The sequence below is a fragment of the Solenopsis invicta genome, chromosome 9 (assembly GCF_016802725.1).
Source record: "Solenopsis invicta isolate M01_SB chromosome 9, UNIL_Sinv_3.0, whole genome shotgun sequence".
Classification (NCBI taxonomy): domain Eukaryota; kingdom Metazoa; phylum Arthropoda; class Insecta; order Hymenoptera; family Formicidae; genus Solenopsis; species Solenopsis invicta.
Window position 1 is genome coordinate 3,103,266 of NC_052672.1, and position 14,187 is coordinate 3,117,452.

Consider the following 14,187-nt stretch of genomic DNA (forward strand, 5'->3'; position numbering starts at 1 on the left):
AAATAAATACTATTTATAAACTGATAAAAACAGATGAAGAACGAGATGATAGGAAAAGATTTAATTAAAGAAACAATAACGAAAGCTGTGGCTGAAGAGATGGATAGGTAAGACAGGAAATACAAACCTGGAAAAATTCTCAACTTGAGTCGCTTGTAAGTATATAATGTAATAAAAAAGAAGTAAAGAAATTAGGTGATCTTCTACCAATTATGGGACCAAACATATTAGAAGCAGGGAAGAAAAAGAGTTATATACAGTTCTGTCTAATAAACAGGAAATTATCAGGAATTGATTATCAAGTTATTGAAGGTAAATGATGCCAGCTCTAGTGAGGACACGAAGAGAGACATTAAAAATGAATTAATGTGACTAAAAATAAAATAATGTGAATTAAGATTAGGAATAACGAAAATGAAGGATGCAACTAGATGAACAGTTGTAGAATGTAAGTATAATGATCAAGTAATATTGAACGAGAAAGTAACGAGCAACCTAAGCAAAAAATATGTTATAGCCCCGAGAAAGAAGAAATTAAAGATAAAGGTTTTTGATGTTGACAAAGAAGATTGCGAGTATGAGAAACAATTCTAAGAAAAAATTGAAGAACAGAATGGATTTACGAGGAATAGTATACGAGAAAAAGTTGTGTATAAATCGCAAAATGGAAACTCTCAACGAACGACGATTATAGCGGAGATGGATGCCAAGATACATGAAACAATACTGGAAGAAGAAGAATAAAAATTGGTTGGAGTATATGTAAAATGCAGAACTATATAAAGATTTTAAGTTGAGTTTTAAATGTTGCGGTTATTATCACTTTACGAAAGACTGAAAGGAGAAAAGAACTTGCAAAAAATGTGTAGGAAAACATACGACAAAAGAGTATAAATGTGACATAACAAAATATGTGAATTGTGAAGAAAAAATTAAAAGTTTTGCACTCAAAAATATAAATTCAGATCATTCAGCATTTGATAAGAGTTGTCTATATTAAAAAAGAGAATTAGAAAAACAGAAAAAAGTAAATAGTAATTTATAGAAAATAGTACAATCTAAGAAGAGAAAGGGTAGATCAGTTTGTTTAGATGTAAAAGGAATTTTTTAAACACAAGATGAAATAGAAAATGTACTTTTAGGGAAATTTAGGCCAAGTATAATAGGATTTACAGAGGCACATTTAACACATATAGTTGAAGATTATGAATTAGAGATTAATGGATATGTATGTTTGAGAGGGGATTCAGAATCTAGAACAGAAGGACTATTATTAGATGTAGATAAATCAATCAAATTTGAGATAACGGCAATGGATAAATGTGAAAAAAATTGACCGAAGAACAATAACAGTAAAAATTAGTAACCAGAGTTATAGAGGAACGTTAATGTTAGTTTATCATTCACCTAGTGGTAGTGATGCTTTATGGATTTTCTAAAAAGAAAAAAACCATGTGATAATGATTTGTTGAATGATGGGGTTCTAACAATAGTTGATTCCGAGGAAGAATTAGTGTAATAGTATAAGTATTATTAGATTGGAGAAGTTATATGGATTGATCAAATTAAGTAATACTTTAGATTTTAAGTACATTTATAAAATACAGCTACTGAAGCTAATAAAGATCAATCAATCAATTTCTCTGTTTCTCTCTCTCTCTCTCTCTCTCTCTCTCTCTCTCTGTCTAATGTTGAAAACTGCAGTTTGTGTTGGAACAGTAATATAAAATAATAGCTTATTAAATTAGAGCTTTGTTAGTAATATTGGAAAATTATATAGAATATCGTGAACTTAATGTACCTTGGCAAATTCTGAATTATTGTTTTTTTATTATAAAATAATTGTCATTCTTAGAGTAATTTTATGATTTTTAACGTTAATTAATTTAATAAATAAGCTTTAATGTGTAATTACATTAAAAATTTGTTTAACCCTAATCTATTTAACCTTTACTCATCACTACACCTATTTTTTGTTATCTTCTCTGTCATACTAGAGTCTGTGGAATCTGTAACTTTGTCCAGCTGTATCTCTTAACTGAAAGCATATTTTTTAGCTTAAAGCATGTGAAATCGATATCTCAGTAATACAAAGACAGATAAACAAGAATCGAATAAAAAATATTTTTAAATAATTATAATAGTTTAAAGAAATTGTATTACAAAAATTTAAAACAAATTTTTTTAAATAAAACATTACAAATTTTTTAATTTCAATTTCAAGTAGAAACGTAGGATTTTTTAGTTGACTCTTTGTCTTCTAACTAAAAATATTAAATATTTTTTAAAAATATTTGTCATAATAGTTTAATTGGTATTTTATAATATTTGTCATAATATTTATGATAAAAATTTTTGTAATATTTATAAAAAAAAATATTTTTTACAGTTTTTTGGGTTAAGGCAGAAAGATGCTTGTTGGTATCAATATTATTAAATTGATTGTCAATTTAATTACGCGATATTACTTTTCTGATTCAATTTAAAGCCTCGTCACATTCGTGCACGGTACATTTCGGAACGCTTCGACTTAATAACATGTGACTATCAACTACCGAAAACGTAACATGTGATATTGTTATCGAGAAGCGTGGATATTTAAAACCTATCAGAAATTATAAAACTCCAAAAAAACTATAAAATTTTATAGTGAAAATCATTTTTTTTTTTTTATTTAAGATGTCACGAAAAGTTGGCACCTCAAATTTTTAAAGTGTCATTTTTTTTAAATGAATTTGTTGAAACTTTTGTTATAAACTCTGAGGAACTGTAAAACGATTGTGAGTTATATAATAGAATTTGCGTCAAAACATGCCATGCAAAAAGCTGAGGTTAACGCGCGATTAACGAGCATGTGCCAGCCACGCAATGCCGTGAATCAAATATGTGCGAATTGAGCGTAACAGAGGGATATTAAATCGCTTGAAGTTGTTAACTATCTTGTAGTCTATCTTGAAGACGTTTCGTCTCTTGTGTAGTTATTGTGTTTTCAAGTGGAATTACAAGCATTTCACGCTCATGTAACTACGGGTATGTGTGCATTTCCACTAAAATGTTTAATTCGTCTTTCGTCATCCAGTTATCCTGGTTTCTTAACTTATCTGAGTTGTCTAATTTGTTGCTTTTCCGTCACATTGGCGTAGTATAATTAAACAATTTCTTGAATTTTCGCTTGTGTCGTGTTTCTAGAACAAATAAATTATAGCTGAGCTGATTTCTAAACCAAACAAAATTAGGAAACATGTCAAAGAGCTTCTTGTATACAATAATAGTATCGCTTAAGGATAAAAAGTATTAAATTACTAGATAATTTTGATTTTAGATCGTTTGCCTTTTATCTAGAAATGATTCTTGAACAACTAGCTGCAACTGTTACTATAATAACACAACCACACAAAAAAGAAAAACTGTCATGTCCGAGAGATTAGACCCATGTATCCCTATGTATTTTGAGGCTCTGAAACCGAATATGGCTTCAGAATTGTGCCATCAGATCAGAATTTTTTTTGCCGGGCTGAATAGCGTAATTTTGAGGAATGTTTGGCAATTTTTTGAGAGTAAAAAGAATCCTGATCTAATGGAGCAATTCTGAGGTCGTATTCGATTTCGGAGCCTCAAAATACATATAGGGATACATGGGTCTAATTTCTTGGACATGACACTATTTTTTTTTTGTGTGGCTGTGTAATTTTTGCCAGCTTTTTGTGGTGTGAAAAGATTTTCAACTGCCATCCTTATGGCACAGTTCCGAAGTTATTGAGATTTATCCATCATTAAATTGCACTAGTGAAGTTAATCGGAAACGTGACGAGTTAAGTTCAATGTAACGAGGTAAATAATGTCGCAAAAAATTTTGATATTAATTAATTACATTATTCCTATGTATAAAGTGCAATACTATTAAAAGTGCAACTATTTTATTATTATTATAAAATACAACATTATTAAAAGTACAATTATTGTATTATTATATAACAAAAATAAAAATGGTTATGTAATTGATGTAATAATTGAGAAAAATGATTCAAATTTATTAACCTAAGATAAAATTAAAATACAATTATACCAATTCTAAATTTGAAACTTTATTTTTTTTTAAATTATTTAAGAAAACAGTAATTATTTGTTCATTTTTAAATCTTGCAATAATTAATTTGTAGAAAACCAATTAACAAATATAATTAAAAAGAAAAACTATAATATCTTTTAAAATGAAAATAAGTGTGATGTTTTATATCAATTACAGCAAGATTGTAAAAAATTAATTTAGATTCTGGCGAGGGGGAATTCACAACCCAAAATTTTGTACACCAATGCCGATTTTTGGCATTGCTGTAAAACACTGCCGACATTTTTGTACACTGCCGACAATGCTTATTGTTAGTCAATGCCTACAATGCCGTCAATCCTATATTAAAATTAAGGCAATGCCATGCAATTATGAACACTACCGCGTGCCCATTATCATACGCCAATGCCTGCACAAGAATTCTAAAGCTTTCCCGAAGTATTCAAAAATTTTTGTGCTCAACCCCATGATCGAAAAACCGACTCTGAAGTGAGCTCACCACTCCCCAACCACTGACGACAATGCCGTCAATATTATAGGTCACTGCTTACTTTTTTCGGCAGTCCACTGCCGAAATTTTGTACACCAATGCCGGCTGTGAATTTCCCCTCGGATTCTGGAATAAAAAAATACAGTATTTCATTAAAAAAAAATTTATGTGATATTAATCTGACCTCGGTAATGCCATAATCCTAGATCAAATGGATGTGATCAGTAAATAGATTTTTTTAATACCCTACAGCTTTTCTCTGAAACATTTTTCTCTAAAATGCTTTGTTTTCAAGATATTCAACCATTTTCGGACTTTTTGAAAACTTGTATACACGTATATTATTTATATGTAATATTATATCCGAGTGTAAAAAAAAGTATATGAGGAAATACGTGTAATTCAACACTGAAATATATGTTGAGAAAGTTTTAAAATGCTCAAAAATAAAATTATCTTATAACAAATGTTGGTTGTTGTATCTTGTTATATTAGCGTCACTGCCTAACTAAAAATGATTCTATAATTGCTAGAATTCTTCACTTAATAACGGAGATATTACGATTGGCTGTAATACCTTCTTTTCATCAATACTACATCACCTATAAATGTATATTATTAAAAGATAAATTCTTTCCAAACAATGAAATCGTCCAACAAATATTTTTCAACGAAAGTTTAACGATATCAAAAAACTTTTTTGACAGAACGTGATTCCATTTAAGTCGCTTAATTCGTGTGTTTTCATATACTTTGTAGTCTAAAATTTTAACTTTTAACTCTGTGAATATTTATTCTGAATACTCAAATACTTTAAGCTTTAGTGACGTGGTGCGATATCAAGATTTTTAGATACACGAAATTTCATAATACGAGAAAAGAATTTATCGAGAAATCATCTAAAAACATTTTGCGAGATAGGAAACGACAACGGCAAAGTATAATATTGCACGTTATTCCGCGCCAAGAAAATCCTCTTATTCGGTACGAGGCGTGCGTAATTATCGCACGTTATATTTCTGGTTGTTAAGTCGCGTACACTGATATGTATTGCGTGCGTTTCCATAAAACGGATCTCTTTTTCGAAAGTTCCGGCAGAACGTGGAAGTCACATCGCGTCCCGAGAAGGCTGTTGAACTCGCCGTATGCTTTTCCTTATCCTGAGACGCGAAATTACTTTAGCCGTGGAACGTGCGCGATAAGCTGCACGAGCGGCGTATGCCGTGCGGCGTGACGGAAAATGGGCGCAAGCATCTTCGTTCCCGGGTCACGTAACTATCACGAGCGGCAGATATATATTATATGTTACTTTATACTCGCTGCGGTCCTGCGCACTATTCAACCCACTCACGGCCGCGGCTCATGACGCTATTCCACGTTCTGAACGACGTGCATAATGAGCCGTCGTTTTAATCTGCATTAATGACATCGAGCTCCCTTTGCGTTTCACTCAAATCGCGGAGTTTAATTTAGCCAAACAAGTCAAGATTATGTTTGACGAGCGTAGTCAAACGACGTCGCATTTGACGCGAACATTGCCGCAACAAAATGGAACATTTTGGTTTTATTTGACAAAATTGTGCAGCCCCTTTAGTATTTCTGATGTGAGAAAAGCTAGATAGAAGGAGATAAAAGGAGATAGAAGGAGATAGAAGGAGATAGAAGTAGTAGGAAGATACGCGTATGTTAAACATTTTCAATAGGTACCACGACCGCTTAAAATTCATTGTTGAACATGAAAAAGATCACAGCATAAACTTTTCAGACCTCTCATACCTCTCATTACGTGTCATTAGTAATAAAATCCACATAGATTAGTAGCTCAAAGAAACATTCTTGCAAAGTTTCATCATATTTTTCCAATTACCCACTTTGCCATAAAATAGACACGATTTACAATCTTGTTGACAGCAATTCTGCTGTCCCATTTTTATTTTCATAAAAAAAGACCTTGAGCTTTACCAGATATTGATTGATAATGGTTTTCCTTCGAAAATCATTTTCAATAAAATCTATCTCAGATTTAAATATTTGCGTGTGAAGAAAATGAAAAACGTAAGAGAAAGCGACACGTAGTGAGAAACCGAGAATGACACATCAGACAACACAAAAAAATTGTTTATATTCCCACATGTGAAACATATGTCAGAATCTGCAGCTTCATTACTGGACAAAAGAAAACGTACTGTTGATTACAGAATCATTAATAAACTTAATAGATATGTCAGAGCTCACAAAGACAAAAATCAGCTCGAAAAAAACAATAAAGTGGTTTATAAAATTCAATGTAATGATCGTGACATATGTGGGACAGGCAAAGCGATAATTGCGAAGAACTAAAGAACACGAAAATAATACGAGATTAGATCCAACATAGCATTCAGTTGTCTCGGAACATATGTATCATAGATGTCAACCATACTTTTGACTAGAATAATATCAATCAGCATAATTACTTGACTCTGAATCGAATTTTTGCAAAAGATTTATTTCTGAAATAAATCACATTAAAGAGAGAATAACAGAATAGTATTAATCTAAACAAGGATACAAAATTGCTTAACAGTGCATATTTTAATTTACTTATCTCTCGGTCTGTCCTGCATAGTTCAATAATTATCGGATGCTCTCTGTGATATGGTTATATGAGTAAGAGCTAGGATTTGATCGGAAGTGTGACATGTATTTCCTGTCCTTTCTGATTTTTTTATTGTTATTTCAACAATACCGTTGATGAAGGTTCAGCAAACATGAAACGCGTTCAAAGTTCATTTTTTATATTAACGTTCATTTCAAAATATTAATTTTAGAGATTTGTTAATATAATTAACAAACCTCTAAAGAGGTATATTAATCTAATTTCTTAATAAATATGCATTAATCCTTTTACTGTTTTAATTTATTCATTTCGAGACCTGTTTAATTACCTTCTTATTGTAGGAAAATATTTAAGGAAAAAGAATTTAGAAAAAGTAAGGATAGGAGAACAAAGTAGGGGACTAATTAAGTGTAATTAAATAAATGATAATATAAAGGAAACAAATAAATATTGATTAGATGAAAGATATCAGTATTGTGTATTTTGCGGAGATGAAATAGATTTGCTAGATTATCACTTACACAATTAGAAAAATAATATATTATAGGACAAAAGTCTGATTTAAAAGAATAGGTAAAGATATGAATGAAATATACGGTGAGATAAGGCTTTAAATATAGTAAAAAGTAAATGTATTATGAAAATTATGAAAAGAAAGAGACAAAGAAAAGGTTGCTGAGAAGAGAAGATATAAAGACAAAAGCATAGGATAAGAAGTCTTTGGTAAAATTTTAATGATATTATAATATAACAATAATATAATAATGTAATAACGTGATAAGAAAAAGTGTAAGAAAGCTTGTATGCGTAGATTTTAAAGTCTGCGTATTTAAATAAATTAACTCTTAAAGCATGGTGTCACATATATATGAGATCTTTTACAAATTAAAAAAAGAATTGGTTCTTTTATATATTTCGATGTTTTTATAATTTCGTACTTATTGTTAGTAAGATGAATCATTGAAACCAGCATAGAAGCCTACAGTTGCGACATCGGTAGAAAAAATTCCATGCACGAACGCCGCATATTCAGACTTGAAACGCAGTCATAACGGAATGTAGAAAGATTTAGGTTTAAATCCTTACTGAAGTGTTATTTTTTTTTTTTTTTTTTTATAAAATTCTTTACAATTTGAGAGATTGGCAGTTTACAATGAGCAGGTCTAATATATTGACAGATTAACTTCAGAAACTTAAAAGATCTGTTCTAATGCTAGTCATTCGTGAATATTACGCGGCACTGTCGATACATAAACACTGCAGAGTCTTAATTCTCCGAAATAAAAAGAAAAACCTGTATACAATAAAACCTAAATCCAAAAATCTTTTTTTCAAAAAAGAAAAATACTTACGTCAAGTAAACGAAAAAAGTGTTATATGTCTTCTTAAACAAAAAGTAATTTTTTAATAAAAAGAATATGGTAAAGAATATGCGATTTATATAAGTTACACACATCGATGTTATTGAGAAAAGAATACTGATCATTTTCTTATAAATTGGTGGTCTCATATAGTTTTTTAAAAATACTTACATAAAATTTATTTTTAAAATTTCATTATTTTTATTATATGACCTTATGTAATAGATAGTAAATAAATATGCATTTTAGATTAATTTTATCAGTTTTATTGCCCTTTAGATATGTTAGAAAGTGCAATAAATTAAAGTTTTACATTAAAGTTTGTATAATTATTTAATTAAAATTCATGTGGAATAGAGCAATTATAAAGGTCATCTCGCTCAATAAGCAGAGAAAGGGGGTGAATCTCACTTCGTGCGGAAAGTTGTAAATCCATGTGGAATAGGACACTATGTATCATATACAAGGTATCACATGACGAAAATAATGAGTTTTATGTAGGTAAGTATAACATATCTTGAGAACTGTATGAAATCACTGATTAATTTATAAGAAAATGTTAATCGATACTCTCACTTCTATAGTACATAAAAGGATCAATAAAATCGATGAAGTATAATCTAAAATGTATATTATTCAAAAGGTAATGAGATCCGTATATAAAAAAAATCTTTAAAAAAAAGAAAATCTAAAAGAACAATGTTTTAAATAAAAACTATGCTGTTATGTATAAAATTCAAAGAAACTTTACTTACGGTCCATTTTTACGAATTTGGTAAATACGAGACATGTCATATTTTAACAATGAAACGTATATAATAACGTAATGACATGCAAGACAAAATTTCATCGTCAATCTGTCACGTTTTACGCTTATTAGTAATTTTTTCTGCAACGATGCATCGCTGCCATGCAACACGAAGGGCAATTTTTACAGTTTTAGGTTTAGGAATTTTGTTGGCTTATCATTGCATTAATGTACAAAAATGATAAGAAAACTTAGGATGAAGCTACACGATAGCACCTCGACAATGCCAGTGCCGTAGTACAAAATATTTACTAGAATATTTTTATATACTTGGCATATTATTGCGATTTGACATATTATCGCATCGATTAATAAAAGTTGCAGTATTGTGAGATTTTTTATTCATATTCTAACGAAGTGATTTTGAAGATAACTTCTCAAATTGGGTTTGATTGTCTCCGCAAACGAAAATAAATGAAATGCAATTTGATAGTATGTACAATTTTTGTTTCTGTAAAAATGTAAAAGATAACACAAGAACTTTATATTAATTTGTTCTCGCTTCTGTAAATAAATTTAGTATGTATTTGATACTACTCTTTCTGATGAAAACATACTCAGCGGAATAAAAGATCATCGTGTCGTCAACATAATCTTAAAATTATTAAAAATAACTATCAATTACAGTCAGATCCATGATAACGATTCATTTACATGTTTTGATGTTATGGCGATTATTATTTATTGTCCTATTTGAATATGGCTTGTGGTAATACCACAGCAATAGATTGATTCAATTATGTGTTCTAAATAATTAGACTACGGCACCGCAATAACTATGTACTAATAAACTAAATAGTGTAGTACGTTAAATAGCAAACAGCATTTTCTTTAATCTTCAATATTACATTTTTTAATACAAAAAAGTTTATGTTAACGTTTTTAAAGAAACAAGTTTATGAATGTTATCTACATATGGACTTCAAATGTTATTTTATGTAGTAAGATACAAGTACAACAATGTTACGACAATAAAATGTCGACAATAAAAATCTTTTAAATTTTTACTCTTACTTTTTAGTGTTTTACAATCTTCTGAATATAGTAAATTTAAATATTATTTTTCTGAAATATTGGGTGAGTACAAAGTTGTATCCAATTCAGTTAAATATCATTAGGAGAATTGTATACTAATACTAATCGTTATATAGATGTAGGTATTGTACATCTATGGAAACGAGACAAACTCAAAGATTATTTGAGCGAGACTTGTGTCTTGATCGAATTTACGTTGTAAAGAAAATTTTGAAAATGAACAGAAACAAGTTGAAGATTAACGGCATGTTATGCTTAAAAAAAAGAAACATTCAAATTTATCAAAATCGTTTATCAGCAATTCTAACTATTGTGAAATGATATGCGAAATTTAAATGTGGTGATTTCCATCTTAACGATTATGCACTCTGGCCACTCTTCAGATGATAATATTGTGCAATTTAATGCAAAATAATTCACGAATTTCAGCAGAAGAGATTGTTGAGCGACTCAACATTGACATATCGACCGCATTTCGACATTTAAAAATATAGAATACATTTTAAAACTCGATATATGAATTTATTAACCGAAGTGAACAAATTAAGGTTTTGCAGTTGTTTCTTTGCTTAGTCGACTAATTGAAAAGTGTGTAAAATCCACAACAAAATTTGCATCCTGTGAAAGTGAACTACTTTTTATTTGTTAGGATTAACGAGGAATAATTTATTTTCAGCTGCTGCTCATTGATCAAACGATTAATTCTGACAAATACTGTCAACAATTAAACAATTTAAATGCAGCAATCCAGAAGAATCGTTCAATTCTTGCCAATCGTAAGGGAATCATTTTTCACCGTGACAAAGCGATGCATACTGCAAAACAGATTTTGTACAAATTAAAGAAACTGAAATAGGTTATTATGTTACATGCATCGTATTCTTTTGATATCGCGTCATCAGATTATCACTTGTTTCAATCATTGTAAAATACATACATATGATTTGAATGGAAAAAATTCTCATACATCTTTGGAAGTCATGAAAAACCATGTTTCTTTATCGCAAATAAGGTTTTGATGGAGGCATCTATATGTTACTACAACGTTGGGATAAAATTGACGGCGTTTATATAATTAATTAACAAAAAATGTTTACACGCCAAATTACTGGTTGAGTTTTTTAATAATAAATTGAATACGAACTTTTGCACTCATTCAATGCTTGAAATTTATTAAAAAAATAAAATTAAAGTACTTCAAAAATTATATTTAAATTTATCGAATTAAATTGAGCTGGGCTGATAAAGATACGGGGGGCAGTTAGTGATGCGCAATATTGTGATTAACAAATTATTTTCCAATTGCATATCAATTTTATATTGCAATAATTTGAATATTTTGCTTCACTTCGAACCATTCTCAGAGGTGATTTGCATCTCACAAGCAGATCAGAGATTGCGTTACTCTTAACTAGTCAGAACTATTATAAAAGTTGAAAACTTTCCTTCCGGATAAAAAGCACCCTCATCAAAATTGAGATGTAATCATGACGACATACAGCAATCATGATGAAATCTAATGAGCCCAGGAATGCAATTTAAAAACCTTCGTCAAATAAAACTATGCAAATAAAACACAAATTAAAGAACTGCATACTAATTATGAGATATCGTATGACGATACACGATCAAATTAAAATAAAATAGTTTTGTAGTAAAATAATAATACTTGTGTCGATGACAGTTTGACATGAAGATTAAATTTACATTTATTATATTCAGAGACTTACGGCAATATTTTGAAAAGGTTTCAGCCATTTCAGTGATTTTTGGTAATATTTCAGGAAGCTTATAGACTTTTTTAGTAATCTTTCAACAAGTTTTGAGTGTAAAAATCGCGGACATTTTGCCATTAAAGAGCTGCAATGTTGCAAACATATTTCGAAACTTGTATGAAAATTTTCACTTTTCACTTGAAATATTTCCGAGAAACTTTTAAAAAATTTGCTATATGGGTATGAACCCGTTCAGGAACATATTTAGCTTTTAAAAATAAATCTATAAAATATGACATCTTTATATTTTTAGAATTACTGAATACGAATCTAAATAAAAATTCTAAAAATTCAAAGACTTAAAAAATTTATAAAATTAAATATTTTATATTAGAAGATGACTAATTAATTATTTTAAATGTATAGAATTTGAATATAAATTTATATTTAACAACCATAAAAATAAAAAAATGTTATATTTTATGAAAATTTGTCTTTTAGAAAAATAAATCTAAATGTGAACGAGTTTATAGATTTCAGAAGCTTAAGTGAGATTATGTATAACTTTCAAACTATCTTTTTAATTTGTTTAATCAATTTTTTATCGTATAAGAATACCTTAGAAATTTGATTCAAACTTTGTAAAAATTTGTAATACATCCTAGTCCAGACTTATTAATTTTATCGAAGAATGTCAAAATTATGATTTTAATAACTTTCATAACAGATTGCTAAAAATTCTGATAGACCTTTTATAACGGTCAAAAATCTACAAAGAAATGTCAACAAAATCTTAACTCAAAAATATAATTATTTTATTTTGCACATAAACAATTACTTGTTGAATAATTTATTTGAAATTATATTACACAAATTAATATAATATTATACTCAATGTTTTTAATTAAATAACTCAATATAAGACTCTACTAAAAAATTTAATTAATATAAATAATATTGCGTATAAGAGCCAGTACAAGTTACATATAAAGTTAAATATTTTATATACGGAAACCTTATACTGGCTGTTATTACTAATATTATTTACATTATTTGAATTCTTTTAAATGAAAAAAATTAAAAATGAAACAAATAGTTATAAATATTCTCGATCAATAATAAGAACTATTATACTGAGCTTTCTTCTGATTTCCTTAAGCTGGTTAAGCAAGTAAATTTTTTGTTGCTTAATGTCAAAAAGACTGTATGTGTTCTGATTTATTAGGTAAATTTATTTTTTATTTTTTGCGTAATTGATGCTAAGATTCTATTGACATGAACAAATTTTCAGCATCCAAACCCGCGAATGTACATAGATTTTCTTTGAAATAAAATTTTAATATTTACACCCAAATGTACGTGCGTAACAATCATTTCTCACTTAAGCTCAGTAAAATAATAATACAGCTAAAACATCCATTCCAAACCATTCAGATAATTCAGTTAACTCCGCTTGCAAACTTCTCATGCACCTAAATTTCTCTCGTCGTCGCCATAAGCGATTTTGCTGCTCACCGACATGCGTTTCGACCACTAACGTAAAGTCTTTGTTCAATGCGAAACATTTTGTAATAAGAGAAGAAAAATAGGTCCAATATTATATTCGATTCATTTCTTTCGATTAATGCTCTTTGGTTGCATGTTTGTTTCGCGACTACATTTTTGTTTCACATTTTTGTTTGACATATATCAAAGAGCGATACAAGTAGCAGCGGCTTTGATTTTATTGATTTCACGACGCTTATTACTCCTCGTGTCTGCAGCTTGCAGCCAAGTTTCAATAGTCGAATTGATGAGACAAGACGTCAACGTCTGGCGATATTCATACCAAGGCCATTCCCGAAGGTCAACGAAATTCCTTCACTCCTGATATTCGTATCGGAATATAAACCTCGGCGATAAAACGAAGGGGGATGATACGTCGCGTATAACGCGGTCGCAAATTGCAGTAAGCGACCGACACGCGCGCTCTTTTTCCGCGGCGCACGACGCAACGCACCCACGGCTGCCGATCGATTGAAAACTATTTCAGCGATTACCCTCCGAAATGTATGCTGAAGGGAAATGCCGAGCATCTAAAGAGAGAGAGAGAGAGAGAATAACCAAGGGG

At 29.7% G+C, this 14,187-nt stretch overlaps 2 protein-coding genes and 1 long non-coding RNA gene across 6 annotated transcripts in view; 2 read left to right on the forward strand and 1 right to left on the reverse strand.

The window, feature by feature from the left end:
- LOC120356747 (TBC1 domain family member whacked-like) overlaps positions 1-14,187 on the forward strand; it is a 512,462-nt gene that overhangs the window by 88,558 nt on the left and 409,717 nt on the right. The gene's annotated exons all lie outside the window — the stretch shown is intronic.
- The window catches only part of LOC105196579, a 183,825-nt gene that overhangs the window by 49,431 nt on the left and 120,207 nt on the right, over positions 1-14,187 (reverse strand). The window lies entirely within an intron of this gene.
- The window catches only part of LOC105196591 (transmembrane protein 132E), a 133,334-nt gene that overhangs the window by 16,361 nt on the left and 102,786 nt on the right, over positions 1-14,187 (forward strand). The window lies entirely within an intron of this gene.